The sequence below is a fragment of the Ostrinia nubilalis genome, chromosome 8 (genome assembly GCF_963855985.1).
Source record: "Ostrinia nubilalis chromosome 8, ilOstNubi1.1, whole genome shotgun sequence".
Taxonomy (NCBI): Eukaryota; Metazoa; Arthropoda; class Insecta; order Lepidoptera; family Crambidae; genus Ostrinia; species Ostrinia nubilalis.
In genome coordinates, this window is record NC_087095.1 from 1,832,367 (window position 1) to 1,847,165 (window position 14,799).

A 14,799-nucleotide genomic window follows, 5' to 3' on the forward strand; every position below is an offset into this window, starting at 1 on the left:
TAAACCTTTAATACAAACAGTCTAAAACAACTGATAAAGATAATTAAAACCTCGTAATCATAATTAAATTCGTTTGAGAAAGTTCCCTCTTGTTGGAAAATTTTGAAGACACGGGGGTAGTTTCACCCCATGTTTATGTAGGGACTGACGACAAGTATAGACGACAGCTTATCAAGCTGAACACTGTGGCATCTTATCTATTGGTAATATGGGCGAATTTGCCACGAAAATGTATAGTCTGATGTGCTTAGGTTTGGTTACTAGATGAAAAAATCAAAAGTCCGGAGAAAATGCCTGATTTTCATTGAAAAATCCTGAGATTTTGTTGTAGCTTGAGAATTTTCTCTAAAACGTACTGAGAAATTTCAAAAAGTCGCATGTTATTGTTTTTATACTGCTTGTAATCCACAGGGGATAAACAAGTGTTAATTTTAATTGTGCAAAATTACTGGTAACCCTAGATGTGCTTTCGACTGTAGATCAAGCTAAACATTTTATGATATCTATTACTATTGTAATATGTGCTATATTACAATAGAAAAGAGGATTCTGGTGTGGTGTCCCCTGTTCTAAAACTGACACTCGTCCTGAAACTTAATTAGGCAATAAAATTGTATTTTTTGGACTGCAGCCGAAAATTTCTGCTGCTGACTGTTAGACAAGTTAACTATATTAAAGCTCTCATGGAGATTGTCAGAACTTTTATAACATACTAGCGGTCGCCCGCGACTTCGTACGCGTGGATCCCGTTTTACCCCTTCATCTATCTTACGCGGTTTAGATTTTTTCATACAAATGTTTTTTCCCGCTAACTCCCGTTCCCATGGGAATTTTGCAATATCCTGTTGTAACTAAGCTTTAAGTTTACAAAGATACCTGCATGCCAAATTTCAAGCGTCTAACTTAAGCGGTTTAGATTTTTCATACAAATGTTTTTTCCCGCTAACTCCCGTTCCCGTGGGAATTCCTAAGTATACTATAACCTGCCCAGGAGTATGAAGAATAATTGTACCAAGTTTCGTTAAAATCCGTCAAGTAGTTTTTGTTTCTATAAGGAACATACAGACAGACAGACAAAAATTTTACTGATTGCATTTTTGGCATCAGTATCGATCACTAATCACCCCCTGATAGTTATTTTGAAAATATATTTCATGTACAGAATTGACCTCTCTACAGATTTATTATAAGTATAGATTATTTATTGGTTTAGTACTATCTACTGCAATTCCTGGTAGTTGGTGCAATAATTACGATTAAGATTCAATTAAAGGCCCAGAGCCAAGGAAATCCTGTATTCTTTGTTTCTCTAAGTAATTCTACTAAATCTTCGTACATTTCCTATTCCTTAGGCGTCAAAGGCCGGAACTTTTAAACTTAATTGACCCAAAGCTCCGGTTACCGAAACCTGAACGGTAAAGAGTACATGCGGGCTTTGAAACAGGAGTTCCAAGGAGGTAACTACCTACTAAAATACCTGGCTGAAATGTTACCGGCTGGCCAAGTTGAGCAGAGGCGGCGTAAGGCGTGGGCGACGTGGGCCACCGCCTACGGCCTCGCGGTACAAGGGGCCTCGCGCACAGTGGATCGAAATGGCAATAAAGTGGACATAGGGATTTTTTCCGGAAAATCGAATTTTAAAAATTGCCAATCGATAGGCCTTTGCTCACTCATCACGACATGTCATATCACATTTTTCTCTAAACCTGATACTTTAGCTTAAAAAAAATAATTTGTGTTTTTTTTGTATGGAACGAGACATAAAGTACTAATTTTCTCCAAAGACCTGCTAGATCGTGACTTGAAACAACCTAGGTCGGTATAACTGCATTATTTACTAATATTCTAAGCTATTTCCAGCTGCTCCAAACCGCAACTTGGCCTGTTAAACGATTCCGAAAAAAATTTAAAATTGACTCTTCTTGTAATTCTATTTTAGTACTTTTTAGTCTATTACGGTACTAGAAAGTGATTTTATCGTTAGGTGACATTGTTATCTATTCTCAGAATCTGTTAAACCCTTTCTTTCCTATCAACACATGACTTCAAAACAACAATGAAGTTACACATACCTCGTAATTAACGTGTTTTGAGAATAAGCGGATAATGGTCAGGGGTGTCGGTAAAAAACAGATAAGGATTGTTTATTTGTCTTAAATTTAGTTCGGGCTGTGTAACGTCACCAATAAGATTCAACTTTAAATGCGGTTTTTAACATGTAATTACAATGGAAGCTATTGTGAATAATATAGATTTGTTCGTAGTCTTAAGAAATACGTTAAAACCTTTGATAGACAGTGAGGAACTTTATAATCACCTTTTGCAGAAAATGGTACATTTAACAGAAGAAAACAGTGTTAAGTTAAAAAAGTTTTTCCGGAATTTTGTACTAATCTTAATGGAAGATGGACAAACAGTCATCTATCTCTTCCCCAAATTTTAAGAAGAAACAGTCATTGGCTTGAATCTCCAATTAACTGGGTCTGGCAACTACACTCAACATCAAATAAATTGCACCTTCCACGACGCGAACTTTAGAGATTTTCTTCTGACACAATCATGGTGCCCCAAAAATATTGGTGTTAGTCAAATATAAATGCAATTAAAGAAAACGTGCCACTCACTTCTACACTACATGCTTCGACTACTTCCTTTATCCCGAGGAAACTGTTACATAAATTAACTCCGAAACAGAAATAAAGCTGTGTGGCGCGTATAAGTGAGTCTTATTCTCCTGAAGAAATAAACGCAGCTACTATACATACATTAAAAAGATCTGAGGGCCTAGTGTGAGTTTACATTGAGCGCGTCAAAAAATAACATTAAATGTATGACGGATTGTACAGCGCCCCTAGCGGGAAACATTCAAAAACAAACATTTTCATACATTGTGAGCGCGTCAGACCCAGTTAATTGGAGATTCAAGCCAATCACTGTTTCTTCTTAAAAATTGGGGAAGAGATAGATGACTGTTTGTCCGTCGTCCATTAAGATTAGTACAAAAATTCCGGCAAAACTTTTTTAACTTAACACTGTTTTCTTCTGTTAAATGTACCATTTTCTGCAAAAGGTGATTATAAAGTTCCTCACTGTCTATCAAAGGTTTTAACGTATTTCTTAAGACTACGAACAAATCTATATTATTCACAATAGCTTCCATTGTAATTACATGTTAAAAACCGCATTTAAAGTTGAATTTTATTGGTGACGTTACACAGCCCTAACTAAATTTAAGACCAATAAACAATCCTTATCTGTTTTTTACCCACCACACCCCTGACCATTATCTGCTTATTCGCAAAACACGTTAATTACGAGGTATGTTTAACTTCATTGTTGTTTTGATGTCATGTGCTGATAGGAAAGAAAGGGTTTAACAGATTCTGAGAATAGATAACGATGTCACCTAACGATAAAATCACTTTCTAGTACCGTAATAGACGCTTTTTCTAAAAAAAAGTACTAAAATAGAATTACAAGAAGAGTCAATTTTAATTTTTTTTCGGAATCGTTTAACAGGCCAGGTTGCGGTTTGGAGCAGCTGGAAATAACTTAGAATATTAGTAAATAAAGCAGTTATACCGACCTAGGTTGTTTCAAGTCACAATCTAGCAGGTCTTCGGAGAAAATTAGTACTTTATGTCTCGTTTCATACAAAAAAATCACAAATTATTTTTTTTAAGCTAAAGTATCAGGTTTAGAGAAAAATGTGATATGACATGTCGTGATGAGTGAGTAAAGGCCTATCGATTGGCAATTTTTAAAATTCGATTTTCCGGAAAAAAATCCCTATGTCCACTTTATTGCCATTTCGATCCACTGTGTCGCGCCTCAAAAAAATTGTTTTTTAATATTAATCTAATTTGTATTTTTATGAATAAAAACTTGTCAGTGTTCATTGTTTTTTTATTATTACTTTTTTTATAATTCAGTTCGCCACAGAACAAGGCCACGGTAATAATATCATACAGTATTATAACTTCATATAAACCGACGAAACGCGAGCTTTCCTTCGAATTTCAAATCTCGGGACGCGGTCGAAATCCAAAAGTTAGGGTTAGGGGTGTCGCGAATGTGCCGAACGGACGTCGATGGCCTAGCTAGTGTTGAAAATGACTAAGGTGATTGAATTTGACTACCGTCATTTACGGTCAAATTTGTCAAAAACAAGTTATTAACAGTCAAAAATGGTAATTTTCAGTCAGTTTGATTTGAAATAAAAATTATATTGTATTAAACCAGCTTTTGCCCACGACTTAATCCGCCTGAAATTAAAGTAACAGGTCATTAAGTACCTACTCATTTTGATTAGTAGATTCAAAATTATTTAAGTACATTTTTTTAAATTAAATCTACTAACACAAAACAACACGCATTTTTATCCTATTCCATTCACAAAGTATTTTGTTTGTCTAAATAAAATAAAAAAATAATCACAAAACTAGATAGAAATTCTAAGTGGACAGATGTAATTAGAATGGGTACTGTAGGTGGGCAGCCCTATCGCATGTTGTCATACCGTGACGTACCGCGGGGCTGTTGACATTTATTTCAAAAATATGGCCGAGTTGGAATACTGTATAGATAGTATTACCGTGACAAGGCCTCGCGAAATCTGTCTTGCCCACATCAAATTTAGATCTTGCCCCGCCACTGAAGTTGAGAATACAGAGGGTAGGGTTGCTTATTTGTGTTTTTTTTTAAATGGGTTACCTACTTTTAGCTGTCTCTAGCTGTCGGTCCAATTCAGTACCGTTCATAATGTAAAACTAAAAACCGTGTCTGCAAAACTAATATATACATGCAAAAACACATAAATATGATTGTACATTCCTAAGGCCCAGTACTCTGGGCAGATATGGATGATCATCAAACAAACACTGCCCCCAAAAGGACTCGACAGCTGGCGTTGAAATCTGGTATAAGAACCACTAGACAAGGTGGTAAAATTAGTCTAGATCTGCTAGTAAAATTGCAAATTTATTTATTTATTTATTTATTATTAGGCATACACAACAAGTAACAATCACAAATAATATATAAAGAAAGTAACTTATGCTTAGATCTAGATCATCACTTAAATCAATCAAATATCAACTTTACTAGGTAAGTATCAGATAAACTGCTTTTCAACATTCACCTTTGTTATCACATATTATATCCTTGTATCAGCGCTGAACTCGCGCGCTAGAGTTTGGCACCGACCACATTGGTTTCCTCCTTCGTTCTGCAATAGGATGCATGATAAAGCTTTCTTCTCTATCTTGTTCATCTCTACGCAAAAAAGTATAACAAAAAGCACCAGCAAATATTTTCTCAGGAACACTAGCTAGCGTCAACCCTGCAGAAAATGCGGCATCTTACAAGCTTACTCCTGAAGTGGCTGATAATACCCTGATGAAGTTTGATGCAGTTTGAGTGCCCGCGGGTTCCCGATACTGAACTTGAGAGCTTTAAACTCACGTGACTAATAGTTTAAATGGTGGAGATTAAAGACACTTCGTACTTGTACTTCGTACCTACTTGTTTTTTTGTGTTTTGTTTTTTTTATTGTGTCAATAAACCATTTCTATCTATCTATCTACTTCTACGAAGTGCTTTATGTGCCATATCTAAAATTATTTCACACCACTATTGCTGATGAAATGTCTAACTCATTTTCTCTCAGTGATACCAACTATTACTTATTCTGTGATGATACAGGCTGTATCATGAAGTTCTCAACAATCAAAACAAGTCGTCCATCCATCGATGATTGATGATTTTCAATTCGCATTCGCCATTCTACATATAACATTTAATCAGTAACGGTATAACTTTCTTTTTATTTTGCTCCGTTATTCGGCTATAATAGCTCTTTTTTAGAAACCACGTGGAGGTATTAATTAATAAATACTTCTAAGCGTTTCATCTTTTAACTAAACAAAAAACAATCTTAATATAACTCTTCATAACTTAGATATTCCTACTGGCGACGTTACAATTCCCAGGGCAGCAAACTCAGGCACTAATTGCAGAATTATCTTCCCCTCCTTTGTTGTTACTCCTCGAGGACTGAGGAGTCACGACGCTAATTGCTTCTGTCAAATACTCATTGAAACTATTCCGTTAAGAGAAATGTTTGCTTTGGTGCGGTTTGTTGATCCTTTATCAACCTCATCTGAACAGAATCCTGAAAAGTGTGAAGCAAAAACTGCTATGTTACATTCATCACCATTTCAGGCATAACACGTCCACTGTTGTACTAACTGTAGATCCAGGCTACACAGGATTTGCAGCGGTGGGAACGAGAGGTGGGAATAGTGCCGTACTGAAAACATAGGCCTATCGGATTTCCAGATTAGCCGGCTGGTAGCGGCCTGCATCCAGCATTGTTACATAATGCCTTTAAAAACTTAATAATTGATTAAAAGTCACTGAGTAAAACATTGTAGATAGAAATTGGAACTCTAACGACTATTAGGTAATTCAAATTCTTCAAAAAAAAACTATTTAATACTCTTTGGGCCTGCTCTCAGTAGAAAAGGATGGCGTATGTTATCATTTTATCTCTATCGCTCATGAATAGTACCATCATACAAACAAGTTGGGCAGTTATCATTAAAAGCTAGCACCTTTAAGGTACCGTTTTACTGCATTAGTACGGAGAACTCGGATAGAACGGTAGGTGTCGCGTAGCTGTACCGTGAACATGACGTCTTCATTAGGAAGGCATTAAAGTTTAGTTGTATTTAAACTTTAATGGCTTGGCCCATACTTAGAGCACTACACGCATACTTTAGCGTTATACTAATTGCTTGTACATCTTTATCTGTATAAAAAGAAATCTTGAAGACGTTATACTTGGAGAGATACGTATTTATCTTTATCTGTTTCAAAGAAATCGGCCAAGTGCGAATCCTTACTCGCTCTACAAATCTTTTTGCAAACTCTCCTTTTCTTTACAAATTGTGGACAACATAAGTTACGGAATTCGAAATTCTAAAAATTGTGATGTTGATGATCATTTGAGACATTTTAATCTTTAAAAAATCATAATTAATGTTATGTCGATGTAATGCTAAAAGCATGATATTTTTGGGTAAAGTTTCTTTATAAATTAGTAAAGATGCTAAGTAGAATTAATAAAGTAAATATTTTTGTTTGTTTGTGTTTGTATTGAATATGTTCAGAGACTACTGGACCGATTTGAAAAGTTCTTTCACCATAAGAATCCTACATTATTGTTCAACATAGCTGGTACAAAGCACGCTGGGGCAGCTAGTGTATGATATTTTCGCTTAATTGTTATGGGTCAAAAATCCTTTCTACTCAATAAGCGATTAAAACTGGCAATATCATAACAAAAATACTATCGATAAATATAAATGAACATAATATGTAGGTATATTTAATCTAAGTGGACATAATCAATCAAGTCCATTGACATGAAAGATTGCGACTACCCTCCAAAGGTTATCGCTTCTTGATATTGATTAATTTACAAGGAGCTCAAGTCATTTCACCAGTAAGTTTATTACGGCGAAATTAGGTCGCTATCAGGCATAAATAAAGGGCTTATCAATTAACGGTATCAAAGGAGCGTGTAAGACGTACTTAGCGCAGTGGAAGCGGAGGAAGAAGGTTCGAGAAAGGAAAAAATCTTGAAATTTGACATAAAAGATGGCGTGGTCGAAGATGGAGTCTGCACGCATAGCAGACGGTCTGCGCATAGGTGGAACATGTCGGGAAAGGCCTCGCTACACTTTCCGCGATTTTCGCCAGATCTTCTATTCTTAGAATAAATATCTTAAATTTATTTAATAAATGACCTTGAGCCTTCTTATGGGGCCCATAGTAAGCGACCACGTCTCAGATCCGTATACCATCACTGGCAATACGCATTGGTCAAATACTTTCGACTTGAGACACTGCGGTATTTCGGACGTGAGTATATGGCGAAGCTTCCCGAACGCTGCCCATCCGAGTTGGATTCGACGATTAACCTCTTTCTCGAAGTTGGACCTACCTAACTGGACTGTTTGTCCCAGGTATACATAATTGTCAACAACTTCGAGTGTAGAGTCTCCAACCTTCAGAGGAGTGGGTGCAACACGGGCATTCACGGACACACAACTCCCTGCGTGATCGAATCAGAAATGAGGAGATCCGCAGGAGAACCAAAGTAACCGACATAGCTCGCAGAATTGCTAAAATCAAGTGGCAGTGGGCGGGGCACATAGCTCGTAGAGACGATGGCCGTTGGGGCAGGAAAGTTCTCGAGTGGCGACCACGGGCTGGAAGACGTAGCGTGGGCAGGCCTCCTACTAGGTGGACCGACGATCTGGTAAAGGTCGCGGTCTTCCCGCGACCTTTACGCCTGGATGCGGGCAGCGCAGGACCGTTCATTGTGGAAAACCTTGGGGGAGGCCTTTGTCCAGCAGTGGACGTCATTTGGCTGAAACGAACGAACGATTTAATAAATACGTCTATTTCTCCGTTTATCCAATCAATTAACACAATTTTCCTGTCTTAAGATTGTTAATTATAAAACAATCAAATGTCATGAACAATCATTACCTATCATCTTTACAATTCAACATTTTTAATTGCGATCGGAAGTGAAACTTAAAATATCGAGTATGTATTGTTTATTCTTACAAAATCTCTGTCTGTGGCCTTATTTCTAATGATTTCTTTGCTTTAAAGTAAGTAATAGAAATAATAACAGCAAAAATGAATAGATACGTCTTTGTAATAAAAAATAATAGTCTTATGAGCTGTCGAATGTACCTACACTAAAAGGGTAGTAACTTATTGTTTAAAAAAAATCTACGTTATTACATCCGATTGCAACCAATTTTCGAAGTTTAGAATTTCTCTCTCACTTGCTCTACTAGAAGCAACCATTAAAATTTAGTGTCTTAGTATAATAATAAAGTAGATTGCTTAATGCTTTATTGCATTGAATATTGATGGACGTGATGATGTATGAATATTGCTTTGTTTGTGGCGAGGTAATTAAATAATAAATATCCTTGTTAATTGGTATAAGATTGGTACAAACAAGTACATTTATTCTCTGTCAATACAATTCGCCTTCACAAATCTGTTACTTGCAACTTTATAGATCTAGCGCTTAGGTATGGAAGCGGCACGGGATGGGTGACGATATTGACATATAGTTCCAAAATACTGAACTGTCCTACCCCTGACATTGACAGTGGGGCGCCACCGTCAATACCAGATCGCTGGTTCCGATTTTTTCCATGTCGGAAACCATATAGTTGAACGATGGTAGCGCCCCCCTGTCATTGAGTTTGGTGGGACAGTTCAGCGTGGGTCATCTATAATAAGACGTGACACAGCATATAAATCTGAAGTCTCGCACACGTTAATCGTCGTTAATTATAGTATAGTATAATGAGGAGCATAGAACTCCCCTGTAGGACTGTAACACTAGGTGGACCGACGATCTGGTGAAGGTAGCGGGAGGTGCCTGAATGCGAGCGGCGCAGGACCGGTCTTTGTGAAAACCCTTGGGGGAGGTCTTTGTCCGGCAGTGGACGTCTCTCAGCTGAAACGAACGAACGAAGAACTCCCCTCAAGGTGTGTTTATTATTTGTTGCAATTTCAAACTTGCACATAAGCACTAACATGCATCAACATAGTTCTCAAGTTATCGCATTACCGCGGGAGCGTGCGAAAGTTCGTATAAAAGTGCCCAACTTAAATTGGAGTTGAGCTCTATAGGAATTTCAGCCGTATCGAGTTCAAGTTGCGAACTGAATTAGGGTGTAATCAAATCGTCGGATTTCTTGACATTTGATCCACCACGTTCTTGTTTTATATTCCCTCTCAGTACTTACCGTGAAATGTTAGGTTTAGGTATGAAGTTGATACTGAAATTAGCTGGATTTTGAGGCAAAAAGAGAGGCTCTACTGAGGCCATTGAGCATTGTGCTTAGGTCCTCCACGGTCTCAGCCATGACTACGATATCGTCCGCGAATCGAAGGTGGGTGATATACTCGCCGTTGATATTTATGCCGAATCCGCTCCAGTCCAGAAGCTTGAAAACATCTTCCAAGGCGGTGGTGAACAGTATCGGAGATATGACATCTCCCTGTCTCTGCCCTCGCTGCAACTGGATACGTTTCGAGTCTTGATCCTGGAGACGGACGGACATTGTGGCGTTTTCGTTCAAGCCCTTCAACGCTTCGATGTATCTAAAAAGAATTTAATTTATTACATTGCAAAAAAAGAAAACAGTTCAAAATGACGTGCTCTCGTTAATTCGTTTCAGCCAAATGACGTCCACTGCTGGACAAGGCCTCCCCCAAGGATTTCCACAATGACCGGTCCTGCGCTGCCCATATCCAGGTGCTTCCCGCGACCTTCACCATCTCATTGCTTTTTTGTGAACAGTCAAGATGTCCATAACACCTGTCTAAGAACCTTCAGTTCACCTATGATCATAGCGCATATAACTGTACTGATAAAAAGTGGCCAATTGCGCGTCGGACTCGCGCACTGAGGGTTCCATACAAACTTGTAAGGTTGTGATAGTTTGTTCCTGAAATTAAGATTTTCGAGAAAAACTTTGATGTACGAGAGCCACTACTAAAATGTTTATTTCATTCTGTTTTAGCGGAAAAAAAAATACATCCACTGTCTACCTATCCACATCACGGTTCATGAGATTCAGCCTGGTTACCGAAAGACAAACGGATAGTAGTGTCTTAGTAAAACCCGTATGTGATGGTGGCGCCCTCTATTTACTTTTTTTTTTCTTTTAATATTGTATTTTTTTTTTATTTTGATTTTTCTCTTTTGTTTGTTTTTTGTGTATTGTCTCATCTCATGTTTGTTTCCAGCTCTCTTCAAAAATGGTCACCGCAGAATAACAGCGTCGTGTTCTGGTTTTATTTACCACACCAGAGCATGACACATGCTGAGCGGTAGCCAATTTTGGTTCTAACTTATACTTGTTTTTTGTTATCTGATTCTGTGTGTTATATTTTTTAAGTCGGAACCAAATAAATGCTTTTCTTTCTTTCTTTCTTTCTTTCTTTCTTTCTTTCTTTCTTTCTTTCTTTAGTAATAGGGTCCCGTTTTTACCCTGGAATCTTTAATTAAAGGGCCCCGTTTTACCCTTCGGGACCGGAACTCTAATAAAAAGTATATGAAACAGTTATAACTGCATCAGAGAGCATCATTGCACCTGGACATTGCCCTTGCTCCACATGAGTTAACCACTGCGCTATATTCGCGCACCATTAATAGCGCAGTGACGTCATTCGCGTAACCGCGCGTGTAAATCGATGTTACGCGCGAGCGATCCAGATCGAGTTGCGAGGGGTCAAACGCACGCGCAGGTTATAATTAAACTTACGCATTATTGATGGTTTAATTACGATTATGTTGAGGACATTATAAAGGTAGCAGGAGGGCGCTGGACTGGATGTAGGCCGCTACCAACCGACCAATCTGGAAATCTTTGGTGGGGGCATAATATGTTCAGCAGTGGACGTCTGGACGTCATGTGGCTGAAATTATTATGATGATTAAATAACTGCAGAAGTTTGCTGGATATCCGAAGTACCACTAAAAGGACCAGGAACATGAATTCTTACTCCTGAATGGTATATTCGGATTGATAAAGTAAAAGATCGAATGAGACCACTACCTACGTCGGTAGTAGAACTTGCGAGAAGCTATGTCCATTTTTGCACCATGAAAGAGCGTTTTCTCCCCAATTTATCGTCTTTTTTTCGTACGAAAACCTGTATGACCCGTTTCACTGGCTTCAGTGGCCAAAACTCGTAATCAAGTAAAAACTTTTTGCTGTCCTTCAATGTCGAAAAACAAGTCGGGTCAAAACACTTCCCCAAATAAACGCCCCAGACGTCCCAGTGACATCACTAACGTACCGATGTGTGAGATCCTATCACCGAGTATCGAGTTGCGGTCAATGCTCGGCTCCAGTCGATTACGCAATCGATTCCTGCCGTAATTATGTTAATGGCGTATACGTCGATATTTCATGCCTGAGCGATGACGTCACTGATACGGATCCGTCAACAAGTATAAATGTTTGTCTCGCTAATTAATATTAATGCGGTGGTTTGTTCTGCTGTTTAATATACGAGTAAATGCTTGCTAATAAACGATATATATGGTAATTGATAGAAAATATCTGCTTGCTAAAGTGAAACGTACTTTATCGATATAATAAATAAGCCTAGGCGCAAACCACCGACTTTTAGTTGGCCGATAGTTGGGCCCGACTCTAATTTGTATGAAGAATCAGCCGATATTAAATCGGTGTAATGTGCGCACTTTCATACATCTCCATACTGATCAACAGCCCGACCCAACTATCGGCCAACTAAAAATCGATGGTCTGCGGCTAGGTTAAATAAAATATCCTTGAAAATTTATATCCAGTAGTCATTTATTTTTATATCCTTAGGCCCGGTTTTTTGATTCGTAGTTAAAATAACCAATAGTCAAATTTGACAGATGTCAAATGACAAGTGGTTAAATATCAGAAAAAAATGTTTTTCGAACAATGGTTAGCTTGACTTTTAGTACATTTTTTAACTATCAGTTAACATTTTGTTAATATTTAACCATTAGTAGCAAAATTTAACAATTTGTTATTTTAACCATGAATCAAAAAACTGGGCCTTAGTCATTTTACACTGCGCCTCTAGTCCCAAACTACGCAAAGCTTGTACTATAGGTACTAGACCACGGATATAAACATACTTAAATACTTTTTTTTTGTAAATACGTACATTATTATAGATGGAAACTATAAAAAAGAAAATGATGTTACAAAATCAGTAAGTTTATTAGACTCAATTTGGGTCGCTACACCAGCTTAGTTAGTTAACTAGTAGTTTTTACATAATGACAGATATGCTTATAAAACCTTAGTTTACCTAAATACGCTTTTTATTATTGGTTTCATTTGCACTGTCTTTACATAATATTAGCACAATGTAGGTTAATTAAGAAATGCAAAATATGCAAAAAATAAAACAATAGAATATCTCCCAAAAACATTAATAATGTAACTTTACCGTGAGACTCCCCAAGGAAGAGAAACCTAGTAAATTACAGGTAAATAAATACAAGGCTATTATTAATTCTAGTACCTGCTACAAGAGATTAATTTAATTATGATCGTATCGTCCGTAACGGAATGTAAGGTGAGACAGCAATTAACAGCTGGAAGAGAACAGCTAATACATATTATTACCTTACTAACCACAGAGTAAAGAATTCTTTACTCATGTGCTGCAACTGCGCGAGAGAAAATATCGTAAGTGTAATTTATTATACTCGTAGTATAAGTTGTAATTTAAATAAATAAAACGAAAGTTTTGCGTGAGTAATTTTATGGAGGTAGATACCTTGTTACGGCTTTATTCCACACTCTATGGCTGAGTTGCACCACCTAACTATAACGGTAACTATAACGATAACTGGTGTTTCATGGAGTTTGACAGATTTTTGACTTTGTTAATGTTAAAGTAAGATGGTGCAACCCAGCCTAAGTATAGCTATGCTAGCTCTGACAGTTGTTAGTGTGGAAAATATAGAAAACAATTGTTATTACCTAAGAGGTGTGCAGTGCATATACTTAGGAATTCAACAACTCCTACCAAGCAGACAATGATGTATTGATGAAAGTCGGTTGTTTGAAAATTGTATTCCACTCTACCTGGAAATTAAATTAATTATTTACAGAAAATTATTTATTTTTTACGGATCCGGCGACTGGGACCGCGGTCCCAGTTAATTGCGGTCCCAGTCGCCGGAAACCTCCAATTTACGATAGAGGTTCTCAGAATATAAATAAAATAGAGAGAGCTTTCCCAGAAGATGCGAACCATTATCTAGTGCCTTAACTTAAAAGCTTTAGTTCTATTATTATGTCTGAAACGTCCAAAGCTTAATTGAAACTGAAGTATTGATTGGTGTAAATATTCTAATTAATTCGATTACAGTTCTGAATCTTCAGTGTTAATATAATATTCTGCTAATTATACTTGGATATCATATCACATAATCGTGTTTAAAGAGCTGTACTAACTTATAATTAGTTTAAGAACATAGAAACAGGCAAAAGGCTTGCAGTTCTTTAGCGCATGAATGCATGCAGTTTGCAAACTCATCGCAAAGTTTAATAGCTTTATATGTACTTGTCTGTACTTGTCTGTTTTACACTGGCTGTACCTCTACTCTAGCATGAACAACTTTCGTTTTCGAATCGTCTGCGTATTCAACAAAATTCGATACTCAACCTTCGAATTAAACGTAACAATTTTGATTCTCAAAATAAGTTTCGTGCAACCATTTCTCATACTAAGTTCACTTTACGACACGTTTACAAGGGCGCTGTTGTAGTTTTCGTACTAAATCTTTTGATGGCGATTCGAATACGCAAACTATTCGAACTCGAAAGTTTTTCGTGCTAGCCGTACTGCTCTCTTTGTGCTGTGCCGTGTTAAATCAGAATTCGCATTAAACGTATTGTGCTTATGTCGATCTAATTATTAATTGGAATTTCTGATACATTTGGCTAATTAATTCAGGGTAATCATAATGGTTCGGATATTAACATATTCGGATATTGTTTTCTATTGTTATCATTAATTGGATACAGGAAATTGTTTTGTTAAGTAAATGAACAATAATAGACAGTATACATAAATATTTCATCAATCGCGTGTGTCTACATCTATCGTTTAAATTGATCTTAACAAGTAACAAATGTATATGTATAGCTTGTTTTTTGCCACCTTTCG

The 14,799-nt window shown here is 37.1% G+C and overlaps 1 protein-coding gene across 1 annotated transcript in view; it reads left to right on the forward strand.

The window, feature by feature from the left end:
• The window catches only part of LOC135074111 (centaurin-gamma-1A), a 337,729-nt gene that overhangs the window by 66,347 nt on the left and 256,583 nt on the right, over positions 1 to 14,799 (forward strand). The window lies entirely within an intron of this gene.